Consider the following 27,726-nt stretch of genomic DNA (forward strand, 5'->3'; position numbering starts at 1 on the left):
CATACTCAGCTTGTTAGTCTATATATCAATTTTCCTGTTTCTCGTCTAAGTTGCTTCTTCTAGTGATGTCCCCATATTTCCTTACTTTTTCTCCTAATATATTTTATAGCCTGAATCTTTACACATTTTTGGAATAGGGCACAATGGAAGAGTGTTGCAAGCAGACATGAGACGGCTAGGCAGCCTGGATGGGCCATTGGTCATTTGCCATAATCTGCCTTGGTACTAGTTGCAAGCGGAGGAAGTCAGCTGAGGTGGTGGTGTATGGGCAGCTGAAAATAGAACATCTAACATATCTTCTGAGTAAGAGAAACGAGAAAACCCCCTGGCCTGGATTTAGCCATAGGCAAGGTAGGTAACTTCCTCTGGCATGCAATTTTGATAAGCGCTGGAGCGTTGCCGATGCCGCTGCCATCCGGGTCTTGCTTCACTCTTCCCTTTGCATAGGTCCCTGCAGCACTCTGCCCCCCCTTGCATGGGTTTCCCTGGTAACAGGAAGCCTCTGCGGCCGCACACGTGCTGGCTCGCAGGCCCCACGCCGAGTTCATCTTAAGCTCTTGTGGCGGCCTGGATGAAGAGGAAGGGTCTTGATTACCTCATGAGGGGAGAGGGGGAATATCTGGGCAGGGACCCCACACTCTCTGATGATTTCTGAGGGGACGAAGGGAGATTTCTCCCTGCATCATCCGACTCTTCTAGGGGAAGGAGAGATTCCCTCTTTCCCCTAGCAACCTCTGATGATATCTTTGGGGGGAGATCCGTCACTGAAAATCCCTGGGCCCAGCAGGTTTATTTTATATTCACTAAGGGCTTGATTCACTAAGGCTTTTGCCCCATATTGTATCTCTGCGGAAGAAAAGCTTTGTAAATCAGGCTCTTCTTTTAGCGATGAATGCAAAAATGCAGTAGTGTGGTCTCATTGTTAATCCACTGTCATAAGTAGAAACAGAGGTCAATACAATATGTTGTAGGGGACAACGTTTTAGGGGCACTAACAATACGTTTGTGACTAGTTTTGAGATCACATTTAGCCCATTTTGCATTGGCCCGATGAAGGGCGGGGGGACCTAGCCTGGGTGGTGGTAGGGGGCTGGCTGAAAATGGGACACCTATCCGATACAAGTCACAAGTAAGTCTGATGAAAAAAAAAAGACAGTGGTTCCCAACCCTGTTCTGGCAGCGCACCTAACCAGTCTGGCTCGCAGGCTGTCAGCAATGAAAGTGCATGAAATGTATTTGTACACATCGGAGGCCCAGTGCATGCAAATCTATCGCATGCATATGTTATGATGGCTATCCTAAGAAGCAGACGGCTCAGTTGCGTCTCCAGGAGTGGCTTAGGAAATACCGAGCTACTTATTTGTTGACTTCTTCCCTAAATACATAAAAATTTTAGTCTCGTATATGATCTCTGATTTTGTAACATTCAGTGTGATTTTTATAAGTCTTTCCCCCTCCGATCTGTTATCAGGTTCAAGAAATCCCTGTCCGAATTCTACTAACTATATAAAGGACAGATTTGTAGTTCGCAATCACAGATTGCAACGTTTTCATTTTACGCTTGTAAAATTTCAAGGATATTTGCTTTTGCTCATTTCCGTTGAAAAGTTAAATGGACATTCTGCAGAGCATTTAGATTAAATACAGCAAAAAAATAAACATATCAACTGTATTTGTGAAGTGTGAATTAAGACGTGCCCTTTTAAGAATCCTGCAAAGAAACACTGAAATCACTAAAGTAAACAAGCATGACACTTGTGGATGGAATATTAATTAAATAATGTTAGTGTAGTTCCTTAATAAGGTCTTAATTCCCTCTCTCTGCACCATCTCATTAGCAAAACATTTCTAATTCTCCTTCCCTCCATGCTGTCTGATTTGCTCTGCTGCGGATGTGCCCTAACCCTACAGTGTCTGAGCTGCTTTTTAAAGGTGACCATTAATCTAGGAGAAAAACTGCCCTTTTCCTGTGGCCAATTGTTAATCGGGTTTCTCCAATATGCTAATGAGAGGGGCAGCCCCATGGTGCAGGCTTCAATGCAAGACTCACATTTGAGTCTTGCTGGCTGACAGGGTCAACAAGGGTTAAGGCATCTTGGAGAAGGAAGGAATCAGGTCTGCTGCTACTGTGGCCACTGCTGTCAGTCTTTGCAGTCCTGCTGAGGCTATGTCTCAGGACCTGCCTGGGCAAGCTGTCTGGGGAGTGCAAAGTGATTAAACCAGAAAAAAAACCCAAAAGTACAAGTAGACAATAAAAAAATGTACAATATTATGGCATCTGAACCGTGGTTTTTTTTTTTAACTATTGGTTGTGTGTTCCTTGAGAGCCAAAGATCATTAACTGCTTTCAAAACTGTTTTCTTAATGTTGCTGCTCTGATCAGGAATCAACATCTAGCAAACAAATCAAACAAATACAATTGAAGGTACAGCAACTAATGCTGTACCTGACATACCTACCTCATGCGGCCCCTGGTTAAGGTTAAGTATGTCCCAATCTTCCCACGACACTAGACTCCTGTGCTAGAGACCTCCAGTGGAGTTTGTTTAGAGTGAGCCTTGAGAAGATTCTGGAGAGTTGGAGGCCAATATTCAAAGTCATTTAGATAGATAACTAAGAAATTATCCATCTACATTCCAGGGGCAATTCTGAGAGAGCTTTAGTTATATGGCTAACTTTGCTGAATTTAAGTTCTATCTAGCTAAGTTACCTGGATAACTTTAGACTTGTTTCAGAGCAGGTCCAAAGTTATCCGGCCTTGTATGGTCGGATAACTAACTACTTAACTGGATATCTTCAAAGCTTAAACTGAGAGTAACTTATGCTTCCAGCGCTGCTTCTGACAGAAATAGTGTTGAAGTGCTGGGAGTGGGTGAGTTTAAAAATCACTTAAGCAGATATGTTTGAATATAGCTGGTTAGGTTTTTTGAAGATATCCAGCCTTGTGTGGCTGAATAATTAGCTACTTAACCAGCTATATTCAAACATATCTGCTTAAGTGATTTTTTAGTTATCTGGATACATATAGCAAATGTAACACCTACTTGCTGAAAGACCTATCCACGTCTTTAACTAGCAGTGTGCGTACAACGTGAACCCTCCCAACAGAGTAGAAACTGCAGAAAAATGTTTTTCAGGTCCAGGGATCTTGGTGTGAATTGAGATCCAGAAAGGGGCCACAAAGGTGACTGCTTCATAGGGAGAAAGGGAATCAACCCACTGCTAAACGTGCCCCTAATAAATAATATTTCTTGTGGCGGTTACATAGTTATACAGGTTATCTTGCTAGTGTTAGTTTTTGTACGCTTTGTTCCTGTTCTATGTAAAGGCATCACCAAATAGTTACAAGTTATATGTAAACCGATACGATGTGCAAACGGCTGTCGGTATATAAAATTCTCAAAATAAATAAATAAATATATAAATAAATAGTGAAATGGAACAATACTCCCCAGCTTTCCATTTGCCATTGGGGAATATTTTTAGAAATTCAGTTGAGGACTTTTACAACCCATTGTTTCTTGTGGGATGAAACCTGTTCACTTAGCCTTGGAAATAAAGTCAGCCCAGTCTGGAACTACACCAGCGACTGCAGCCACAGAGAGGAATATTCCCTTCACTTTGAGTTTAATCTGTGTAAGGTCCACCACAAAATCTGTTTGACGAAGTTGCTAAAGAACTTTTAAAATCAATCATGTATTTCTAAGTTACATAAAATTGTGGTCCATATGTTGACCCAGGTGGAATTTGTGCATGTTTTTAACCATTTAACTGCTTTCTGATGGGGTTGCATGTTATGGTACCAGTTTCAGCAATTGCCAGCAAGATGATCACACTTCCTGTTTTTTCCCCCTGCATTAACAGCGTGGCAGAGGGAGTGAGGAGGAAGCTCTCATGGGGCCTAAGTATGTATGAGAAGATTCTTGTGCTGGGGAAGGAGGAATTACATGTCTACATTTTTTTTTTTAATTTAAACGATTTTTATTAGCATTTTTCAAACAAAATACAAACATCTAGGAGGTGGTTGGTTCTTAATCCCCTCCTAGTCAAGCGAACAGAACATAAGCCAGTTACAAAATACCCCCTGAGTACGCCCCTCCCCCCACCCTTATCCCATCACTTTTCTTCACACCCCCTGAATTCCTGATAGGTGCGACATAGGCCATCGGACAATAACCTCAGGTGCGATAAGCGTTGTATCAGTCAGTGCCAGAATCAATCTTCAAGCAGTTTAATGGTTAATCATTCAGTAATTGGCGCCGAGCTCTGTGCAGCAAAGATTGAATGTAGGGCTCCCACACTGCCAGAAATTGTTGACGTTTGCGAGGCGATCCTCTGGAAGAAAGAGACTCCATCTGCATCAGGGAATTAAAGAGATTTCTCCAAACCCAGAAGGAGGGTGGATCCACCTCTCGCCATCCCATTAATATAACCCTCTTCCCAACCAGACAAGCCTTTTGAATCAATAGACGATTACCAGGATCTTGATACCAAGCTGAAGGGATATATCCAAACAAGAGCCACAAAGGGGCAAGCGGTATAGAAACCAACAAAATAGTGGCTAAGTATTTGGCTATCCTTGCCCAAAAACTCTTAATAGCTGGGCAAGACCAAAAAACATGGGTTAGTGTGCCCAAGACTGCCGGGCAACGGCCACAACCAGCAGAGCCAGCAATACTTTGATGATACATTTTAGCAGCATAGACCAGCCACAAACATGGAGGATGCTCATGTGATTTGGAATGGGTGAAGGAGTAAGGTATGCCAAAGAATGAAGTGTTGTTGTGAGTTTGCGGGAGCTGTGCAGAGTAGTTGGACATGGATGTGACAATGCCTGAATATGTCTCAATGAAGCCTGAAATGGCAGAGACAGATGAAGATCTGATGCTCTAGACGGAGCCCTTGAGTTAGTGGTCAGTATGGATACAGTGGGGATTCAAGGCACGGGAATAACTAGATCAATCCCTATAACCCAAAGAAGGTGTCCAAGATGAGGGTTATGAGCAAGTCAGCACCCCAGTGAAATATGAGATGAAAACTGCTTCTGACATAGGTATGGATGGTGGGGAGAGCTGAATGTAACATGGCCAGCAGGGTGGTCAAAGAGCATCTCAATCTTCAGAGACCTCAGAGGATCAATGCAACCAAGGTTTGACATGTAAAGATGAGATTTTTCACTTTACAGGTTCAAAGCGGTGAGAGAGATGAATTGCTGAAGATACTCTGTAAGACTCTTATCCAAGAAAAGAGAAATTAGGAAAGTTGCCATTAAATCCACTAGGATGGCTTCATTGCAGTTGTTGTGTTCACCTTATTAGTGCTCCTAGCAACTTTGGTGATTATTCTAATCTTGAGAGAATTGCAGCACTGTGAATATTGTCATCCCCCGTTTGCTGTTTTCTAAAAGTTGTTCCTGAGTTGTTCTTGAGACATTAAGATCTATGTTCTGCATGGAATCTAATGGAGGTTCTGATGATGCCTGCCTCCCCAGTTGGGGTCTGGCCTATAAAACAGAATGGCCTATTTTTTCCTTGTGGGGTTTGCCTGGGTGAAAAGATCAAACACAGAATTTTCAGGATGGGCTTGCCTGGATCAGGAAGTATAACTGAGCCCAGAAGTTAAAGCTTCAAGAAGCACTTATTCATCTTCCAGAAACAACTAGGCTGATATTCAGTGCTATTTAGCTGGATAAATAGGGCGGTGGCTGAATATCCAGTCCTGTTTAGCAGCTGCCACTTAGTCAGATAACTACTTATTCTGCTAAGTAGTTATTCAGATACGTGGTGAGTCGGTTAAGGTTGTTCAATGGAGGAACTACTTATCCGGCTAGTATAGCTGGATAAGTAGCGATATTCAAACTTAACCAGTTACCTTAGCTGGATAAGTTAGGCCTGCTCAATAGCAAATCTTATCCGGCTAACTAGCAATTTCATTGAGGATATTCAGCGGCATAGGCATGCTGCTGAATATCCCTTGTAGGTTAGCTGGACAAGTCTTATCTAGCTAACTAGTAACTTAAATTCATCTTTGAATATCTCTATCCCATTGTGACTAGTCCTGAGGATTCCTTCTACAGTTCTAGTTCCAGTTTATTCCTGCATGAAGTCTGTGCAGGTGCAGGATTTCATATAACCCTTTTAGAAGGAGGACTGGCGTAAAAGGGTTAACGTGAAAGAAAGCAATTACTAAGCGAGAAATGCATTATGGTTGCCCTAAAACAGTCATGTTTTGTTTGCCTTAAAAAATACAAAAATAGAAAAAAAATGATAGAATTTCATAGAAGGTTCATGACTGAGTGCATTTTTTTCTGTAAATATTATAAATAACTCTTCTCTCACTCTTTTTTTGCTGGCATTGCAAATGAGGACAGAGTGTTCTTGTACGTAAGTTTGAATCCTTCTACAGATATTGTACAGCAATCCAGGAGAGAAGAGACCTCTGATCTATGCACTCCGCAGGATCTGTAGGTCTGCTTGGATATCCCCAATCTAGTGATTCCCCATATTCCAAAGCAGAGACAAGTGTGCATACTATATATTTTATTTTTCAGGAAACGCTGATGCTTCTGAAGGAGAAAAAAACCTGATGTAAACCGATGTGATATGACCAGTCATGAATGTCGGTATAAAAAACGAATTCAATAAATGTCTGTATCTCTCAGCTAAGAGTAACAAGCAGGTAAAAGGTTCCTTTTAAGGGGGAAAAGGGTATTTAAAGTGCACCCTCAAAGAAACAAGGAGAGAGAGCAGAGCTTCAAGGGAGAGAGGTGACCAGACCAGCAGAGTCCCCAGTGTCCTGATCCTCTGATGTACCCTGCAGTTCTGTTTAAGGCCCCTCACCAACTCAGTAGTTTTATAGCCCAGTGCAGAGGATTTCCTGTGGGCATGTTCTGATGACATCATCACTACTCGCCTATAAAAGGAAGCTTAGTCGTCAGAGTCGATGCATGAGCAACAGGTTTTGGCTCTGTGTGGACCTGTGCATTTCTCTTCTTTTGCTACCTTTCTCCTGTGACCCGGCTTGATTCCTGACTCTGCCTTGTCTGCTGCCTGCCCTGACCTGTTGCCTGCCTCCTGATGTTGCACAAACTCTGCCTGCGTTGACCCCTGCCTGTCTGACCATGCTTCTGCTTCCTGATGCTGTTCTGGTGCTTTGTCCTGACCCTCAGCTGCTGTGAGTCCACCCTAAGGTCTGTGACATTCCCATTATGGAGGTGATTTTCAAAGAGTTCTGCATGTAACAGCATATACACATGTACTCATGTACTAGCTATTTTATAAAAGTCAAATGTGTATGCATACTTTATGTTTTTCTACACACATAAATGCATGTGAAAAAGGGGTGGTCTAAGGGCATTCTGGAGCAGGTCCAACAGGTACATGCACAAGTTGCTATTTTGGAAGACATTTATGCATGTCCGTAATTTTACACCTGCCAATTATCTTGCATAATTGATATCAGATTTGTTTGTAGAGGTCTGGGTAAACTGGGGAAGGGAGAGTTCAGGCGGAAGAGCCAGAAGGGTCTTGATGACCTGGGGAAGGACTGGGTGAACTTGTGGAGTAATTGGTAAACAGGTTAATTTCAATGAAGCGCTCATGTTTTAAAATATGCAGACTGACACTAGGCGTGTAAATCTGGTTTTCTGTAAGTCCTACTTTAGTTTTCATACATAAAAAATATGCATGCATATTTTTAAAATAGGTAGGAAAAGGTTGCAGTTTCAATGCATTCAGATACTTGCTTTTAATGCATTAAATATATTTGTGTATAAGCAACATATATACGAAGGTACTGGAGTAAAGATATGAATATTTTATAATATCCACATCCAAGATATGTGTGGATTATAAAATACTACCGTTGATCTACACACAGTCATATACACATGTACAGTACATACTGCCACATATAGTTGTTTGAAAGTTATCCTCCCTGTTATTTTTAGTTCCTGCGTTTACCATTTGGAAATCAGCATTGCAAGTACTGGAATGCTGAATGAAATTGTCAGAAATTCAGGACTAGCCCAAAATATCCCTCCTTGCACTCCCTCCTAGCTCTGTTTTTGTGTTCCTTTCCTCCATGTGCTAAACATATTGACGGTAACTTTCAAAGCGACGTGTGGGCGCACAGTGGGGCAGTTGCTCCCAGGGACAGGGCAATTTTATAACTAGCGAGCACATATGTACGCATGTTATAAAGTAGCCTGAGTATGCACACACGTGTGCCTAATTTGAAGTGGGCATGCACCTAGGCATGTAAATCTTATTTCTAACGTGTAGTTAGGGTTATTTTAAAATCGGCGCATGTCCACACCATGTCTAGTTTCACCAGTTGATCCAGATAAGAGCTAGGTCCTCCAAACTCCCCTGGTTTTATAGTCCCCTCAGTTACCCCAGACCCATCCTTCCAAAATGGTTGTTTGGGTTTTTTTTTCCAACTTTTTTTTACTTCCATAGCAGAAGTAAACTTACATGGCAGTGGACCTGGTTGTGCGCCGGGATGCAAAAGTATTGGCGCTCACATCTCTTGGTTACACCCCAAAATGCCCACAGCCTGCCCAGACCATGCCCCTTTTTGAAATTGAGTGACATTTGCGCGCAGCCGGATGATAGGGATTCACAGTTCTCGGGTAGGCTCCGTGAGCCGCGGTACTCACCCCCAGGATGTTGACACGTTTGTCACGCTGCTGGCCCCTGTACAGCAGAGACATTGCCAGCAGCAAGGCCCATGACACAGTTCCATGCAGCATGGGATACTGCTGACCGCTGCTCCTCCCGGCCTCCCATAGGCACGCGCGCACCCAGCAGCCCCACACTTAAAGGACTCACGGCGGGAAATTGATTGTGGCTCCCTTTGATGGCATCACGGCCTCCTCTGCAAATAAGACTCCTCAGGAGGAGCATCAAACACCTCAGCATTAGGTCTCCTGCTTGCAGTACACGTTGCTACTTCCTGCATTCCTGGTTCCTGCCCTGCCTTCCAGCCTCACCTCGTCCAGCCTTATCTTCCAGCCTCTCCTTGTCTCCCTTACTCGTCTCAGCCACTGTCTTCGTCCACCCTTGGCTTGGGGGAGGTGGCTGGTAAAGGTGAAGCTCCAGACTGTCCCACTACAGGGCGCGTTCGCCAGCTGCTGGCCTAGGCCTCGGCGAGGTTCGCCCTCGAGTCTGCATCAACCACGCTGCAGCACTGAGGGCTCACACACCCGCTACCCTTCACACGGGAGATACACGCTCATCTGGGTAGCTTTCAAAGTCTGGTGGGCACGTGTGATCCCGACTTCTGTACACATCTCCCGATTTTGGTGCGCACCGGGCTTTTAAAATCTCCCTCATTAGGTAGAAGACTCTGGGAACTAGAAGCACGCCTATTAAATTAACTGACGGAAGAGGAAGCCATTCCTAAGGCAAAATGTACCAGGTGATAGAGAAGATTTGGGCTCAATTTTCAAAAGATTTATGCTGTTACATTTGAATTTTAACCACATAATTGTAACTGGTTAAAATCTCTTCACCCCCTCTCCACCCAGTCTGGCTAAAATCTGTGTGCTCAAAATTGCTGCGTGCACAGATTTAACCAGACAAGAAAAGGGCCAGATTGGGGCATGGCTGCGTGGGGATTTCAAATTTAGGGCTTCACTTACTATGCATTTTTCCCATAGACACAGAACAAGAAAAGCGCCTTCATAAATCAGGCCCTTAGTCGGATAGCACGATATTCAGCTCCGACTGGCTAGATTTGATTTCCTAAGGGTGGCCACTCAGGCGCTTCCCTTAAATCTATTTGCACAAGTTTTGTGCAATGTCCGAACATCCGGACAGACTTGACCAGTTAAAATTATCCAGTTTACTTTGCTGCTCAGCGGCTCTTTATTTATGTATATCTTCTGATTGCCGTTCCCAGGCTCCTGGCGATGTATAGCATAAAACATCATGCAACAAAAAAGTTCAAAGCCAATCACAAAAGCAAAGCAGCAAGTAGAAAACATCACAAGTGAAACAGCGTACACACATGGTGACAAATAGCACAAATACTAGTCCACTCTTTGAAAATCTATTCCTTTATTTCCATTCTTAGTGATTACTCAACCTTTTACTAGAACAAACACTGGGGTCTATTTAGTAACCTGGGATATGCAGTAACTTGCATTATTCACTGCCGCTCCTATTATTGGCAATGGGGGTCTATTCACTGATAACGTGATAACCTGTGTTAATGAATGTCATAGGTTAGCAAATAGACTGCCCTGAGCTCTAAAAGCAAACTGGCAAAAAACCTTAATGAAATAACTTGTTAAAAAAATTGTCTGTTTTTCCCTATATATTTATATAGATGTCAGCCCATCACCAGAAAAAGAATGTATGGTTGCAGGGGATGCAACAATACTGGGATTACTCTAGTTTGTATTCTATGCATTGCAATTACCTTATTGTCCTAATTGTCATATGGAGTCCATAGATTTAAAATGCAGACAGGGCCATCCATTTTGAAAATGTATATTTCTGATTTGTGGTTACTTTGGGAAGTAGGGGGGGAATCAATACTAGCTGCACAGCTGCATTCAAAATGAGTTCTGAGCATGGGAGTGATTTCATTTCCACAGCAGATGACACAGCACCTAAAGGACTCTGCCAGGGTAGCAAAGAGGTGCAGAGCCTGTATGATTTACTGATACCTTCTCATTAAGCATGGGCTGTAACAAGTACAGCAGAAACAGCAGAAAAATGAAAAGCAAGAGAAACAGGAAAAGTGCACTGCCCAAAAGATGCAGGGCAGGGAACTAAACAAATATGTGTTGTGCGCTTATAGATGATGAATTATCTTATGTGAGCTTAGGTGGGAAGACCAGGAGACAGGGGGATTATCTAACCAGATAATATGGAACAGGTGGGCCAGTTTTGGATTTTCAACACTTTTTGCCTTTTTTGCTGAAACTAAGAAGCTTGGAATAAGACTCTGACTCCTGATCTAAAACTGGGTGATCACCCTAACTTGAAATGAAGTGTATAAGAGGGTTTTGCTGTACAATTCTTACCTAGTATGCGCATACTGCCCGCAAAATGCATTTGCCGATCATTCCCTTCTAGCTATGCATTAGATCTTGTATTTATTTTATTACAATGTTTTGGAGGAAACAAATGCTCGTTGCCTTTCGTAGTGGTGTGGCCTTGCTGCAACAGGGGAGGAGGCTGGGAGCCATTCTAGCAATCTGCTTGTCCACATGCCCCTTGCTTGCATTTCGAGTGTGTCTGTTGTGTTTGGGACACAAGGCGACAGGTACTCAAGTTGATGTCTGCTTTCTTTGTACAGTGGAAAGTAGAGAGAGAAGATTCCTGAAAAAAAAAAATGAAAGCACTAAAATGGAACTGTGATGGGGAACCCGGTGATCCCTTCAACGATCAAAAGGTCTTTGCAGTCTGATGCCACAGGCAGTGTTAAGGGAATGCAGAGAAACGTTTATCTTGCAGGCAGGATTTAATAAGGCTAAAACCTTTATTCCCTTCGAGATTACAATATTTGGACTGTTGGGGGTAGGGAAAAGACTTGTGGCAGGCCCAAAACAAGATCCACCTCTTAAGTTATTCTTTAAGAAGAATCTTTTTATATTTAAGTTGAATTGGCTTGGCCCGGCAGCAAATTCCATTTGAAAGCAAAGTTTTCAAGTATTGCTGCACTGGTGGTGCCAAGACTCCTAGGTAAACAATGAATGCTGTATATACTTCCTTTGTTGAGCTCGATGAATAGCTGCATCGCCACAAAGAATGTAATTAAAACTGCATTTCTCTGTGCTAAAAAAAAAAAAAAAGCCTTTTGGTAATCTCATGTCCTGATGCTTCATAAAACATGTCTTCTTCATGAGATGCTTGCCGAGCTGAATAGTTCCATTAATGAAACCCGGCTGCTGGAAATGAAGCTGCTGGTGTTCTTTCTTCTGTACACATCATCGCCAGCAATAATCCTTCCACCACAGAGATGTTGCTGTTGTTTTGCTCTTTCTCTTGGATGCTATACAATGATGGGATGTGTCTCTTTAGCTTTTTCAGCTGACTTTTCTTGCACAGGTCTAACATGGAATAGTAAACGGAGAATAAATATTGAGACCCAAGACATGTAAGATGGCACCATGGGAATATCTTTAGTCACTTATTTTTCTGGTTAGATCTATTCATTTTAACATCTTTGCCATCACCATGGAGAAGTAACATTTAGTGTCAATGCTAGGTTTTTAAAAATCTTTTTATCGTACAATCCAGATGAGATCAACATGACTTATTTTCTGGTAAAAGAGCAGAGAAACCCCACTGTGTCTCTCTTGGCATACTGATGTATCTTCATTTGTAGAATGAGTGATCTCTCTGTGCTCAGATCATTATCTTGCAAGCCCCCTTCCCCCACCAAGGATGATTGGGATGCCATACTATTAGTCAACCACTCCACTACTTATGCACTAGTATAACGGATTGAATATGATATTGCAGGAACTGCATTTGATAACAAGTATTTGCAATTTCAAGAACACATTGCTGGATTACTAAAAATAAACCATACCTGGTAATTAGGGATGAGCAGTTGTTTACAACAACACTGAAAACACCAATGGCGTTCATTAGTTCATTTCATGTCGTTTCCAATCCAAAGTGACACAAAAAAAATCCCAACACATTTTCATTTTCTTCCTTTTCTGTATTTTAGTGCAAGCCAAATAGTATCAGCATGCACTAAAACAATTACAAATGTTAAAATGCAAGAACGAAACAAAATGAGAAAAGAATAAACAAAATAGTGAAAGAAAAGCAAAACTAAAGCTTTCTCATGCACACCTCTATTGATAATTAGGGATGTGCATTCATTTAAAATTTTGTTTCATTTTGTTAGAACCCCAAAACAAAAGAAAAAAATGCCAAAATATTTTTTTTAGTTTCATGTTATTGCACACTAACCATGAAATTAGGGAAACTGAAAAACCCCCCAATTAATTATTTTAAAAATAAAATCAAGCAAAAAACACAAAACAAAAATCACTCAAAAAAGAAAATACTGCATACCCTATTGATAATGTGATGTCACAGCAAATATCGTACCTAGCTGGTATTTCTGTAGATGTTTTATGAATGAAATTAATTATATACCTAAAGATATATCTACAAGTATCCATTTATGAGAATCACTTTGAAAAACATAGAAATGACGGCAGAAAAGGACCAAATGGTCCATTAAGTCTGCCCAGTAAGCTTATGGTAGTATCTGCTGCACCGTGCAGGTTACACTCATGCTTTTCACTTTCCCAGACCGTAAATGTTAGGGCCCTCATTAGTTGCTGTTTGAATTCAATTCTCTCTTACCCCTTACCGTTGAAGCAGAGAGCAACATGGGAATTACATCAAAAAGTATCAGGCTTCTTGGTAAAGGGTAGTTACCGCCGCATTAGCAAATTACCCTCCTGATTATTTGTTTCCCCAGATTGTAGAAGTCGGGTCCCTCATTAGTTGCTGTTTGAATCCAATTCCACTTTTCCCCTGCCATTGAAGGAGAGAGCCATGATGGAGTTGCATCAACAATATAAAGGTTTATTGGTTAAGGATAGTAATTGCCACACCAGCAAGTTTCTGCTGTGCACTTTTTTCTTCTTTTCCATCTTCTAGCCTTTAGGGATCCACAGTGTTTATCCCATGCCCCTTTGAATTCTTTCACTGTTTTCATCTTCACCACCTCCTCTGGAAGGGCATTCCAGGCATCCACCACCCTCTTCATGAAGAAATATTTCCTGACGTTGGTTCTGAGTCGTCCTCCCTGGAGTTTCATTTCATGACCCCTAGTTCTACTGATTTCTTTCTAATGTAAAATATTTGTCGAATGTGCATCATTAAAGCCTTTCAGGTATCTGAAAATCTGTATCATATCTCCCCTGCACATCTTCTCTTCCAGGGTACATATATTCAGATCCTTCAGCCACTCCTCATAGGTCCTCTCATACAACCCCACACCATTTTGGTCGCTCTTCTCTAGACTGCCTCCATCCTATATTTGCCCCTTTTGCGATATGGATTCCAGAACGGAACACAGTACTCCAGGTGAAGCCTCACCAAGGACCTGTACAAGGGCATCATCACCTCCTTTTTCTTACTGGTTAATCCTCTCTCTATTCAGCCCAGCATTCTTCTGGCTTTAGCTATCACCTTGTCACATTGCTTCACATTTTCAGATCTCCAGACACTATCACACCAAGGTCCCTCTCTTGGTCTGTGCTTATCAGTCTTTCACTCTCCATCACATACAGCTCTTTTGGATTACTGCACCCCAGATGCAGGACTCTGCACTTCTTGGCATTGAATCCCAGATGCCAAATCTTTGACCAGTCTTCCAGCTTTCTTAAATCCCTTTTCAATCTCTCTATTCCTTCAGGCATGTCCATCTATTGCAGATCTTAGTATCATCTGCAAATAAACACATTTTACCTTCTATCCCTTCCACAATGTTATTCACAAAGCTATTGAACAGAACCGGTCCCAAAACCAAACCCTGTGTCATGCCACTTAACACAGTTTTCTTTTCAGATTAGGTTCCATTTACCATTATACTCTGTCAACTAGTTTGTAAGCCACACCCCCACATTAGCACTCAGTCCAAAGCTTCTCATTTTATTCACAAGCCTCCTATGTGGGACCTTATCAAAAGCTTTGCTGAAATCCAAGTGGATCACATTGAGCACTCTTCCTTGATCCAATTCTTTAGTCACACAATCAAAAAAAATTAATCAGATTTCTCTGACAGGACCTTCATGATGCCTTGGGTCCAGCATCCCACCGAATTGTAGCTAGTTCACTATCCTTTCCTTCAGCAGAGTCTCCATTAAGTTTCCCACCACTGAGGTGAGGCTAACCGGCCTGTAGTTTCTGGCTTTTTCTCTGCTACCACTCTTGTGAAGCAGAACCACCACCATTCTTCTCCAATCCTGTGGCACAATTCCTGTTTCTAGGGATCTATTGAACAGGTTCTTCAGCAGATCTGCCAGCACATCTCTGAGCTCTCTCAGTATCCTGGGGTGAATCTCACCGGCCCCATGGCCTTGTTCACTCTCAGTTTGCATAGCTCCTCCCATACTTTCTCTTCTGTAAATGGAGTTTCATCTGTTCCATCCCCATCTACGGTCTTGTTAACCAGCAACGGTCCTTCTCCAGAGCCTTCTTTAGTGAATACAGAACTGAAATATTTGTTTAATATTTCTGCCATTTCTTTGTTACTCTCTACACATTGCTCCTTGTCACCTTTCAATTTCACTATCCCACTTCTGACCTCTCTTCTTTCTCTGAAAAATGTTTGCCTCCTCGCTTTACTTCGTTGGCCATCCTTTCTTCTGCTTGTCTTTTGCTTTCCTTATTTCTTTCTTCATCTCCCTCAGTTTTAACAGATATTCTTCTCTGTGTTCCTTTTTTGGGGATCCTTTATATTTCCTGAATGTTATTGATTTTGTCTTTATTTTTTCAGCCATCTCCTTAGAGAACCAGATCAGTTTCTTTTTCCTCTTACTCTTGTTTACTTTTCTAACATATAGATTTGTTGCCTTTTAACTTGGCCCATTGTTGTTTCACCTCACCCATTTTCTCCCAGCCTTCCAGTTCTTCCTCCAGGCAAGTCTCCATTTTGACAAAGTCCGTATTTTTGAAATTCAAAACTCTGGTCTTTAGTGAATTCTGTGTCCTCTTTGCAAAATCAAACCATATTGTCTGATCACTGGTGTTCAGGTGAGCCCCTACCTGAACATTACATTACCACCATTAGTGACCACTAGATCGAGTATTACATCCTCTCTTGTGGGCTCCATTACCATTTGTTTGAGCAGAGCCCCTTGAAGGACACCCACTATCTCTCTACTTCTTGTAGATTCCGCAGATGGGATACTCCATTCTACATCCAGCAGATTAAAATCTCTGAGTAACACTTCACCCTTCTTTCCCACCTTTTGGATGTCTTTAATAAGTTTTCTGTTTGAGTCGGTGGCCTATAACTCACACCAATAAAAATGGAAGCACCATCTTCTTCTTTTTTTTTTTTTTTTTTTTAGGATGGTCCACATTACGTTTTCTCTAAAAAAGACAAAATATCTCATTTATGACTCATTATGACTAAAAGAACGCCACACACTGAGGAACTATGAGTGATTGGAAATAGATGACAACTGAACCTTAAATAAATATTCATGCTGTTATTATGTGATCTCAGAGATAAAGATATCCATTTATTCCTTTTTAGTTCAGAGATAGTTGAATTATGTAAGACACTGTATATATTTAACTATATTACCATCAGCAGAAACACAGTAATGAACATAAAAGCTTACACCGGCACTGTCATATGTTCTATGGGACAGCAATTATCTTTCCCAGCAGTCTACCTGGGAACTTGTGGTTACAGATAGATTATAAGTGTTTTAGGAAAGCTTTAAAGGTTCATTTATACAGCAAATCTTTTACTTGCTAAGTTTTAAATATATTATTGATTGCGTTGTTGTTTATTGTTATGGTGTATTTTATTTTATTTGATTGTTCCCAGCCTTGAACAGATTTTCTAGTAATGAGATGGGCAATAAATTTCTGTCAATAAATAAATAGAATTTAAAATCGTGAGTCTGTGTTGTTGGGAGTTGGGGGAGGGTGTGTTAGAAATCATATGGTTAAAGTAAATGTAGGGAAGCTTAGGTCAGAGCTTCCCAAACCTGTCCTGGGGACCCCACATTGCTATTTAATGCTGTCCTGGGGAAGCATGCGAAGGCAGCTGGTCGGCGCATGGAGATTACTTCTGCTCCCGAGGAGCAGTAAGTAAACAAAAAAAAGTAAGTAGCTAGGAAGGAGTTAGGGCTCAGGGAGGGGAGGGGAAAGGGTAGAAAGGTTAGGTAGGGGTATAGGCAAGTGGGGAAGCCATACTCCCATCGCCAATGTGCACATGTTATAAAATAGCTGCGTCCATGTGTGCGAGCCGGGAACTGCACGCATATGGATGCACGTGCATGTCTTAAAATCGACCCCTATATGCACAATTAAGCTGTGGAATTTGTTGCTGGAGGATGTGGTCAAGGCTAGTAGTACAGCTGGATTTAAAAAAGATTTGCATAAATTTTGGAAAACATGGGGATTGCCACATTTTACTTTTGGGAATGAGCAAGGGGGAACTGATCTCCATTTTAGGATTGGCTGGCTACTTCTAAGCCTTGGGAAGATGGCTGCTACCGGGTCTTCATGCCACTCTCTCTGGTGTCCCCGGATCGGCAACGGCAACAGTGTTCACTATGATTTTCCTGAGGGTCTCCTAGTGTGCGCGCGCGCATGCCATCCATGTCTTTATCCATGTCATGGCGGGAACCTCGAGGGTTTCCTCTCTGAGTGATGTGATCACATCCTGGTATTTAGCCTGCTCTTCATTTGCTAACAAACTGAGGCCTGGATTTATCAAAATGCAATAGCAAAAGGGGTGTGTTTTATGCAAATAGACAGTTTATCACTAATACCTATGTGAAAAGCTAAGTTAACACAAATTGCAATAACTTGTTCACACTTTGTGATACATGCCAGACCTGTTGTATTTCCTGCATACAACTACTGGGAGGGAGGGAGGGAGGGAGGGAGAGAGAGAGAGAGAAGCCAAAGTGTTCTTTCCCTAGATAGGTATTTGTATCCCTATGGGAGGCCCACCTAGTAACTCGAGGTGAGGTTTGCGTATTAGTGTAGGGGGTTAGAGGCTACTTTGACATTCAACGTGAGACGTATGAACAGAACAGTGCTCTCTTGTGAAGATTTGATGACCTTTGGAGAGAGGAAACTCACCCAAAGATGAGATTTGTGCAATGTTCTCTCCACCTAGCTTGATGTTACCCAGGTAGAGAGTCCATCAAGCTAGGTGGCAAGAACATTGCACCACTCTCATCTTTGGGTGAATTTTCTCTTTCCAAAGGTCATCAAATCTTCACAAGAGAGCACTGTTCTGTTCATACGTCTCACGTTGAATGTCAAAGTAGCCCTTAACACCCTACACTAATACGCAAACCTCACCTCGAGTTACTAGGTGGGCCTCCCATTGGGATACAAATACCTATCTAGGGAAAGGACACTATGACTAGTCTGTCTGTCTGTCTGCCTCTCTCTCTCTCTCTCACAAAATGCACTAACAGCTTACTGCCCTGTAACACACAGCTTAACACTACTGAAAAAGGTATAGCTAAAAACAGCATTAAGTCCATGCAATAGGACTTCACAAACTGGTAAACCCACCCCTAACTGCTCCTCTTTTTAAGATTTGCATCGCACCATACAATATGGTGATATCACATGTGTTAATAGGGCTTTTTGCATATGATAAGCCCTTAATGCATGCGAAAACGCCTTAGCGCATTTTGATAAATGACCCCCTGGGTTAGCAAGGATTGGATTGAATGCCTCCGGTCTAAGCTGCTCTGCTGCTTCCAGCTGTCACAGGAAGCTCTCTCTGCCCTTCAGGATATTCTTCACTAACCTGGGTACCCGCTCCTCGGGGGCCCTTCTGCTCTATTTCAGGTACCTATCCTGGGATACCAGGTACTCACTCCTTGAGGGCCTGCTCTCCCTAACCTGGTGCCTGCCACTGAACAACTTCTGCCTGCTAGGACCTTCTACAATACAGCTTCTGCTCAGTGAGTACTACCTTCAGTCTGTCTCACCTTCAGCTTCAGCACTCAAGTTTTTCATCCAGGACCTGCCCCTGCTATGCCACACTGCCTATCACTTACTCGAATGTGAGACTGGCCTCCTCTGCTGAGGACCCCTGGACTACTTCACTGGACTATCTTCACTGATGCCCACTCCAGGCAGTACCATCAAGCTGTACAATAAATACTACTTCTCTGTGTCTGCATGTATAGAGTTTAGCCTAGTACTGTGGTTCCTCACGGGGCTCCTCCCCATGGGAGTGGCCATCACCGCAGTACCCAAGAATCCACTCCAACACCTCATAACCATAACAATATTCTTGTGTAAGAGATCAGTCTTGCTTCTTTACTTGTATTGCAAGGCATTCTGGGGTTTAACAAAACAGATTTTGCCATAATTAAGTTTACAGTTCCCATAATACATTAATATAGGAAGTGGAAACCAATTACTAACAGAAAATCACACAAGTGACTTGGATTCTCTTAGAAGACTCCTTCAACAGACTGCTAAAATAATGTCCCTGTTATTAGCCTTCACTTCAAAAGACTTTGGTTCCAGATTGCTTCATATCTTCCTCTTCATTTCTTCTGAAACAAGAGGCCAAATTCACATAAAATTAGAAGTCAACCTGACTTCAGGTTGTAAGAAGAATGTGAATCCTTCCTGGTTTTTTCAACATCACACTATGCAAGGGGTCTTCAGTGCCATAACTTTAGCTGGATATATCAGCAAAATGCAAATCTATGGGACAAAAATGCTCAAAACATGGAAGATATGCAACATTTTACCCATATGTCAAAGCTTCAACAGACGTAGAAAGACCAGGGTTAACTAATTTCTGGACCTAGGGAGAGGTGGTCATTTTACCTAACATATTTTAGTTATGAAGGACTCTTCGTTCTTCTAGTCTATACTTCTTAGACATTCCCTCTCCAAAAGATGTCCATCTCATTGTAACTAGGGATCGTTCTGACCTTTTCTATCTTTGGACCAACCTTCTGGAATTCTCTTCCAAATAACATTTGGCTGACTAAAAACCCAAAGCTGTTTAAAAAAACTGCAAAAGATGCATCTCTTTCAGCAAGTATTTCCCAATATTCTGGTTAACTGATGTAACACCTCTTTTTATGCACCTCCAGCCTGAAATTTGTACACTGGTAGAATGTCTATTTATCATCTATTGTAGACACAATTTGGGGTCACCTCCATAAATATCACCTAAATATGCATCATGCAGATTTACTTTCAGCACCCTCTACCAACTCTATTTTTCTTCACAAACATTTAAAGACTATTATTGAGGGATGGCAAAATCCAAAATTTAAATCTTGAAAAACTTTAATGATCCAAAGACTACAACAAACCTTTTCCATCAGAAAAAAATCAGCAGAACCAGAGGTCACGAGCTGAGGCTCCAGGGAGGAAGACTAAGAACCAATGTCAGGAAGTATTTCTTCACGGAAAGGGTAGTGGATGCCTGGAATGCCCTTCCGGAGGAAGTGGTGAAGTCTAAAACTGTGAAGGACTTCAAAGGGGCGTGGGATAAACACTGTGGGTCCATCAAGTCTAGAGGACGTGAATAAAGAGGAGGCAGCAAAACACTGCACGGAGCGGCAGTAGCCACAGAGGCATTCACGGAGTGGGATGCCAGTGGTTGGTGTTCCACCTTCACGGAGCGGAAGGATGGAGGGCTGCCATCTCCAAAAAAAAAAAAAACAGGGGTGGGTAAGAGTATGGGGCAGGGGTGTGGCCTTCTTGTTGCAGCGGTTGCTACCCCTAATTGAGCTGGATGTTCACTTGGATGCAGATCCAGCGCTGCTCTCTACATTGGTGGTGGGGTGGAGGGGAATTAGGGCTGGAGGGTACTGGAAGCCAATAGCAACAGGTGGGTGAGAGAAAAAGATGAAAAAAAAAAAAGGATAAAGTGCGTAGCTTGCTGGGCAGACTGGATGGGCCGTTCGGTCTTCTTCTGCCGTCACTTCTATGTTTCTGTGTTTCACTTCTATTGCATTGTTGGTTTTAATTATGTGTATTTATTTGTACCCAACCCCGAACTATTAGGAGGGGTAGGTATAATAAATACTTTTAAATAAATACAAATAAATAAGGGCAAAGGCTGACAACAGGCAGGCATATATCTTCCCCATATAGGGGAAATTAATGCTAGAGAATGATGAGAGCCTGGCCAGATCTTCAGTGAAACCATTGCTGGCAGGATAGGCAGAGTGATCCATCCTGTGTTTAAGGGAAGACCAGAAAGCTGGGAGGGGAGAGACAACGGCTAGCTGACCCTGAGATTTTGTCCATTTTCTTCTGTAACTGAGCAAGCCAGGAGAATAAAGTTTTATGCTTGGAATCCAAATATTTTGCTGCCTGTATGGTAAGTGTAAAATCTGTAAAACACACTCTCAAAACAGGGGCAACGGAAAAGGTTGGATTAGCCATGTTTATATTTTTTACCTATCTACCAGTTTCAGTCAGTAGAAGAACATCGAAGGAGACGTTACAGCATTTTTACTGACTCAATGGTGAAAAAGCAACAAAAGAAACCCCAAATGTGCTTTCTATATTTGTTATAATGCATTTTTATTTAACTTAAAGTGCATATTAGTAAAAACATGAGAACATAAGAAATTGCCCCACTAGCTTAGACTGAGGGTCCATCAAGCCCAGCATCCTGATTCCAACAGTGGCCAATCCAGGATACTGGTACCTAGCAAGTACCCAAACATTAAATAAATCCCATGCAACTAATGCCAGTAGTAAGCAGTGGCTGTTCCCTAAGTCAACTTGACTAATAGCAATTTATGGACTTCTCCAGGAACTTGTCCAAATCTTTTTTAAACCCAGCTACACTAACTAGTCTAACCACATTTTCTGGCAATGAATTTCAGAGCTTAATGGCGCGTTGAGTGAAAAAATTCCTTCAAGTTGTTTTAAATACGCTACTTGCTAACTTCATGGAGTGCCCCCCTAGTCCTTGTATTATCTGAAAGAGTAAATAACTGATTCACATTTACCTGTTCTAGTTCTCTCATGATTTTGTAAAACTCCATCATATCCCCCCTCAGCCAACTCTTCTTCAAGCTGAACAGCCCTAACCTCTTCAGCCTTTCCTCATAGGAGAGCCATTCCATCCCCTTTATCATTTTGGTTGCCCTTTGCTGTATCTTTTCCAGTGCAACTATATCTTTTATGAGATATGGTGACCAGAACTGAACCCAGTACTCGAGGTACTATGTGATTACTATTATTAAACTTCAAGAAAAACAATTATTGTGTCAGATGTACTCAGCTGTTTTCCCATAGGTCCAAATTAAAAAAAAAAAAAAAGTAATACTTGATTTAGTTTCTTTCTTGATTAGCCATAAATCCAGTACAAAAGTTCAATGTAGCTTACAATCATTAAACATATAATTATGCTATATACATCAAATATAAAATAACCCAACATGAGAGTGGCCCTTCTAAGGATAAGTGTGACGAGGGTTAAGTGGAACCTGGGTCGACCCCGCTTACCTTGAGTCTGGGAGGCACAGGAACAGAAGATCCTACAGTCCAGGTCGGAGACGGTGGCACGCAGAAGAATCCAAGGCTCAGTCCGGGTCAAGGCAGGCAGCAAACAGAATAATCCAAAGTAGCAGTCCAGGTCAAGGCAGGCAGCAAACAGAATAATCCAATGCTCAGTCCGGGTCAAGGCAGGCAGCAAACAGAATAATCCAAAGTAGCAGTCCAGGTCAAGGCAGGCAGCAAACAGAATAATCCAATGCTCAGTCCGGGTCAAGGCAGGCAGCAAACAGAGTAAACCGATGAAAGAGTCCAGGTCGGGGCAGGCAGCAGACAGGAGTACCAGAGCAAACCAGATCCAGGAAACAGGGAGCAGACAGGAATCCAAAAAGGCAGACCAAGGTCAGGGCAGGCAGCAGGCAGAGGAATCCACGAAGCAGTCCGGGTCAAGAGCTGTAGCGACAGGCAGGGCAGAGACAAAAAACTCACCAAAACGCACTGTGGCCGAAGCGAAGGGCTCAGCAGGGAGCTCTGTTTAAATACAATCTATTCCCGCGCAAACCGCGACTGGCCGGCGTCTGACGTCAGGGGGCGTGTCCATGGCGCGTAGTAGCGCGAGATTTGCCCGCGGCATCAGCCCTGACCACGGACGTTCCCGGAACACGTCGGGCCCGTGCAGAGGGAAGACGCGCCGCCGGCGCCACGGGAACAGCGGGAACGGAGGTAGAACCCCGCCGACCCCGGAGGACAGCCCTGCCGACCCGGGAAACGGTAACAGTACCCCCCCTGCAAGGGCCCCCTCCCCGCCTCTGCGGACCGGGCTTAAGAGGGAATCGAAGGTGAAAGCGCTGAAGCAATCGGGGAGCATGCACATGGCCCGCAGGTTCCCACGTGTTTTCTTCTGGACCAAAGTGTTTCCAAGAGATCAAATATTGTAACTGCCCCTTCACTTTCCTAGAATCCAGGATGTCCTGTACCTCAAATTGATCATCACTTTGAACTATCTTGGAATTGACCGTACGCTTCCTATGTGGCCAAGTCATGACAGCAGGTTTCAGTAAGGAGATATGGAAAGCATTGTGGATACGTAAGGACGGAGGCAAACGTAGTCTGTAGGAGACAGAGTTTATCCGTTTCTCAATGGGGAAAGGTCCAATGAAGCGAGGAGCAAATTTCGCGGAGGGTAAACGTAGTCGCAGATTGCGAGTGCTCAACCAGACGGAATCTCCAACCTGAAGAGAGGGAGCCATGCACCGTCCCTTATCCGCTTGGGTTTTCATCTTGGCCGCGTTCCGGAGCAACAAGGCCCTAGTCTCCGTCCAAAGACTGGACATGGATGCAATGGCAGCGTTGACCGCAGGACAGTTGGAGGACTCTTCAATAGGCAAAGGAAGACGAGGATGCCTACCAAACACCACAAAAAAAGGGGACTTCCCAGTGGCCTGAGACGGGAGATTGTTGTGGCACATTTCGGCCCAAACCAGAAGAGATGCCCAATTATCCTGTCTTTGATTAACGTAGGCACGCAGAAAAGTCTTTAAAGATTGATTCGTCCGTTCAGTGAGACCATTGGACTGGGGATGGTAGGCAGATGAGAAGGCAAGCTTGACCTGAAGAAGTTTGCATAAATTAGTCCAAAATGAGGCAGTAAACTGTACCCCCCTGTCAGAAACAATACTGATGGGAAGACCGTGAAAGCGGAAGATGTGTTGAATAAAAAGGCGGGCTAACTGGGAGGCAGAGGGTAGTCCAGGTAGGGGAATGAAATGCGCCATCCGGGAGAAACGGTCTACTACAACCCAAATAACAGTATTACCCTCAGAGACTGGCAGATCCGTAATGAAATCCGTAGCCACATGAGTCCACGGGGAAGCAGGAATGGGTAGAGGTTGCAACAAACCGAAGGGTTTTCGTCTGGGAGTCTTCTGTGCTGCACAAACGGGACAGGAATCCACATACCGTTTGACATCCTTCTCCCAGCGAGGCCACCAATAGTGTCGGGAGAGGAGATGCTTGGTCCGGGCAATCCCGGGATGACCAGCTAAACGGGCATCGTGAGCCCAGTGAAGGACCCGGGGGCGCAGGCGTGTAGGAACCACGGTCCTCCCCAACGGGACAGTAAAGGTGGCGGCTATCTGAACGCGAGCTGGATCTATGATATAGCGAGGCGGGTCCGGAGTCTCATCCAGATCAAAACTGCGGGAGAGCGCGTCGGCCCGAACATTCTTGGAGGCCGGTCGAAAATGGAGGACAAAATCGAAACGGCTGAAGAAAAGCGCCCATCTGGCCTGTCGTGGGTTCAGGCGCTGAGCCGTAGCCAGATACGCCAGATTTTTGTGATCCGTGTAGATCGTAACTGTGTGCCGAGCGCCCTCTAGAAGATGACGCCATTCTTCCAGAGCTAGCTTAATGGCGAGAAGCTCACGATCCCCGATGGTGTAGTTCTTCTCTGCAGGGGAAAATTTCTTGGAGAAGAACGCGCAGGTCATCAAGCGGTTGTCGTCGGTTGCTTGCAGAAGAACCGCCCCGACCCCTACTGCGGAAGCATCGACCTCTAGAATAAATGGCCTGGTGGAGTCGGGGCGCCGGAGGCATAAATCCTTAGTGAATTCGTGCTTGAGTTGAAGAAAGGCCTGTACTGCTGCAGCCGGCCACGTATGTGTCGGAGCTCCCTTTTTGGTGAGCATCGTGAGGGGGGCAACCAACGAAGAAAAGTTGGGGATAAACTGTCTGTAATAATTAGAAAAGCCCAAGAACCGTTGTAAGGCTTTCAAGCCCACAGGTTGAGGCCAAGTCAGAATGGCCTTCAGTTTATCGGGGTCCATGGATAGTCCTTTATTGGAGATGATATATCCCAGAAATGATAACTCGGGTACATGAAAAACACATTTCTCTAATTTAGCGAACAATTTATTGTCACGAAGACGTTGAAGCACCTGTCGAACATGAAGTAGATGTTGTTGCAAGGTCTCCGAAAAAATGAGAATGTCATCTAAGTAAACAATGACATGTGAGTACAACATATCCCGAAAAATGTCATTGATCATATCCTGAAAAACGGCTGGAGCGTTACATAAGCCAAACGGCATAACCCTGTATTCGTAGTGGCCGTCATGGGTGTTAAACGCCGTCTTCCATTCATCTCCTTCGCGAATTCTTATCAGGTTGTAAGCCCCACGTAAGTCCAGTTTAGAAAAAATTTGGGCTCCTTTAATGCGATCGAATAATTCAGAAATAAGCGGAATTGGATACTTATTCTTCCTCGTGATGCTATTGAGACCTCGATAGTCGATGCAGGGTCGTAACGACCCATCCTTCTTTTTGACAAAAAAGAACCCTGCTCCAGCAGGAGATGTAGATGGTCGAATAAACCCATTAGCTAAATTGTCCTTGATGTATTGCCGTAATGCCTCGGATTCCGGCTCTGACAGTGCATAAATCCTCCCTCTGGGTGGAATCTTGTCCGGAAGAAGATCTATGGCGCAATCATACGGTCTGTGAGGTGGCAGGGTCTCAGCTCGTTGTTTACTGAAAACATCCTGGAAGTCTTGATAGGGAGCAGGAATATTAGGAGAGAGTTGCGTAGTCTGGATGGAGGTTCTGTGGATAGACGTTAAACAGTTCTGAAAGCAAAAAGGACTCCAAGAGGTGAGTTGCAACGAAGCCCAGTCCACCAGGGGTTGATGAGTCCGTAACCAGGGTAGACCTAAAATGATTTGATTGACAGAAGATGGAAGTACATATAGCTGGATGCGTTCTTGATGCAAAACGCCAGTGGTAAGTAAAATGGGTTCGGTGATGTAGCAGATTCGCATACCTACAGAATGCCCGGAGACTGAAGTAACAGAGAGGGAAATGTCTAGAGGCTTGACCGGAATCTGGTAAGACTTAACCATTTGCTCCTGAATAAAATTACCTGCTGCTCCTGAATCAATGAATGCCTGGGCCGAATGTACTTGCTCATGAAATGAAATGGTAACAGGAAGGAGTAGTTGTGGAGAGGAGCCAGTGGGACCCAGGGAGGCCTCTCCTACCCGTCCTAGGTCCGAGAGTTTCCCGCCTTGTTGGGACATTTATTGACGAAATGGCCGGCGCCCGCACAATAGAGGCAGAGATTCTTGGTTCTCCTTCTGTGACGTTCCTCCGGCGTGAGGCGAACCCTATCAATCTGCATGGGTTCCTCAGTACAGCTCGAAGCCGCTGCAGCAGGTTGAACCGAAAGCGGCTGCTGAAAAGTGGGGGCTAGGCGAAAGGTCCTTCGGGAAGCAGCTCGCTCACGTGTTCTTTCCTGGAAACGCAAATCTAGTCGGATAGCCAGACGAATTAATCCCTCCAAGGTTTCAGGAGGGTCTCTGCCAGCAAGCTCATCCTTAATGTTCTCTGCTAGACCTTGTCGAAAAATTGCCAACAAACTATCCTCTCCCCAAGCGAGTTCAGAGGCTAATGTCCGGAACTGGATGGCGTATTCACCCACAGAACGAGATCCTTGCCTGATGTGAAGTAATTCATTAGCTGCTGAGTTAGAACGTCCGGGTTCGTCAAAAATAAGGCGAAATTCTTTTAAGAATCGCTCCAGGTTAGAGAGAAGGGGATCATCCCTCTCCCAAAGCGGAGAAGCCCAAGCCAGGGCGGGTCCCTCCAACAAGGAAAGAATAAAGGTAGTCCTGGTTTTGTCGTTGGGAAAGGAAGTGGGCTGTAATGAGAAGTGCATTCGACACTGATTAATGAATCCTCGACACAGTGTGGCAGTGCCATTAAAGCGAGGCGGAGGAGGAATCCGAATAGGTGTAGGACTTGCTGCAGTACTGGTTATAGGAATAGCCGGGGTATGGGCTAACGCATCCATTCGGGCCACCAGCCGATCTAAGACCCCTGTAACTTGGTCCAGTACCCCTTGCTGCTGTTGAATTCGGTTGGCCATCCCGGGAATTGCCTGGAGTGCGGCCAAGTCGACTGGTTCCATGGCTTCGGCCAACTGTGACGAGGGTTAAGTGGAACCTGGGTCGACCCCGCTTACCTTGAGTCTGGGAGGCACAGGAACAGAAGATCCTACAGTCCAGGTCGGAGACGGTGGCACGCAGAAGAATCCAAGGCTCAGTCCGGGTCAAGGCAGGCAGCAAACAGAATAATCCAAAGTAGCAGTCCAGGTCAAGGCAGGCAGCAAACAGAATAATCCAATGCTCAGTCCGGGTCAAGGCAGGCAGCAAACAGAATAATCCAAAGTAGCAGTCCAGGTCAAGGCAGGCAGCAAACAGAATAATCCAATGCTCAGTCCGGGTCAAGGCAGGCAGCAAACAGAGTAAACCGATGAAAGAGTCCAGGTCGGGGCAGGCAGCAGACAGGAGTACCAGAGCAAACCAGATCCAGGAAACAGGGAGCAGACAGGAATCCAAAAAGGCAGACCAAGGTCAGGGCAGGCAGCAGGCAGAGGAATCCACGAAGCAGTCCGGGTCAAGAGCTGTAGCGACAGGCAGGGCAGAGACAAAAAACTCACCAAAACGCACTGTGGCCGAAGCGAAGGGCTCAGCAGGGAGCTCTGTTT

This window comes from Rhinatrema bivittatum, chromosome 18 (genome assembly GCF_901001135.1).
Source record: "Rhinatrema bivittatum chromosome 18, aRhiBiv1.1, whole genome shotgun sequence".
Taxonomy (NCBI): Eukaryota; Metazoa; Chordata; class Amphibia; order Gymnophiona; family Rhinatrematidae; genus Rhinatrema; species Rhinatrema bivittatum.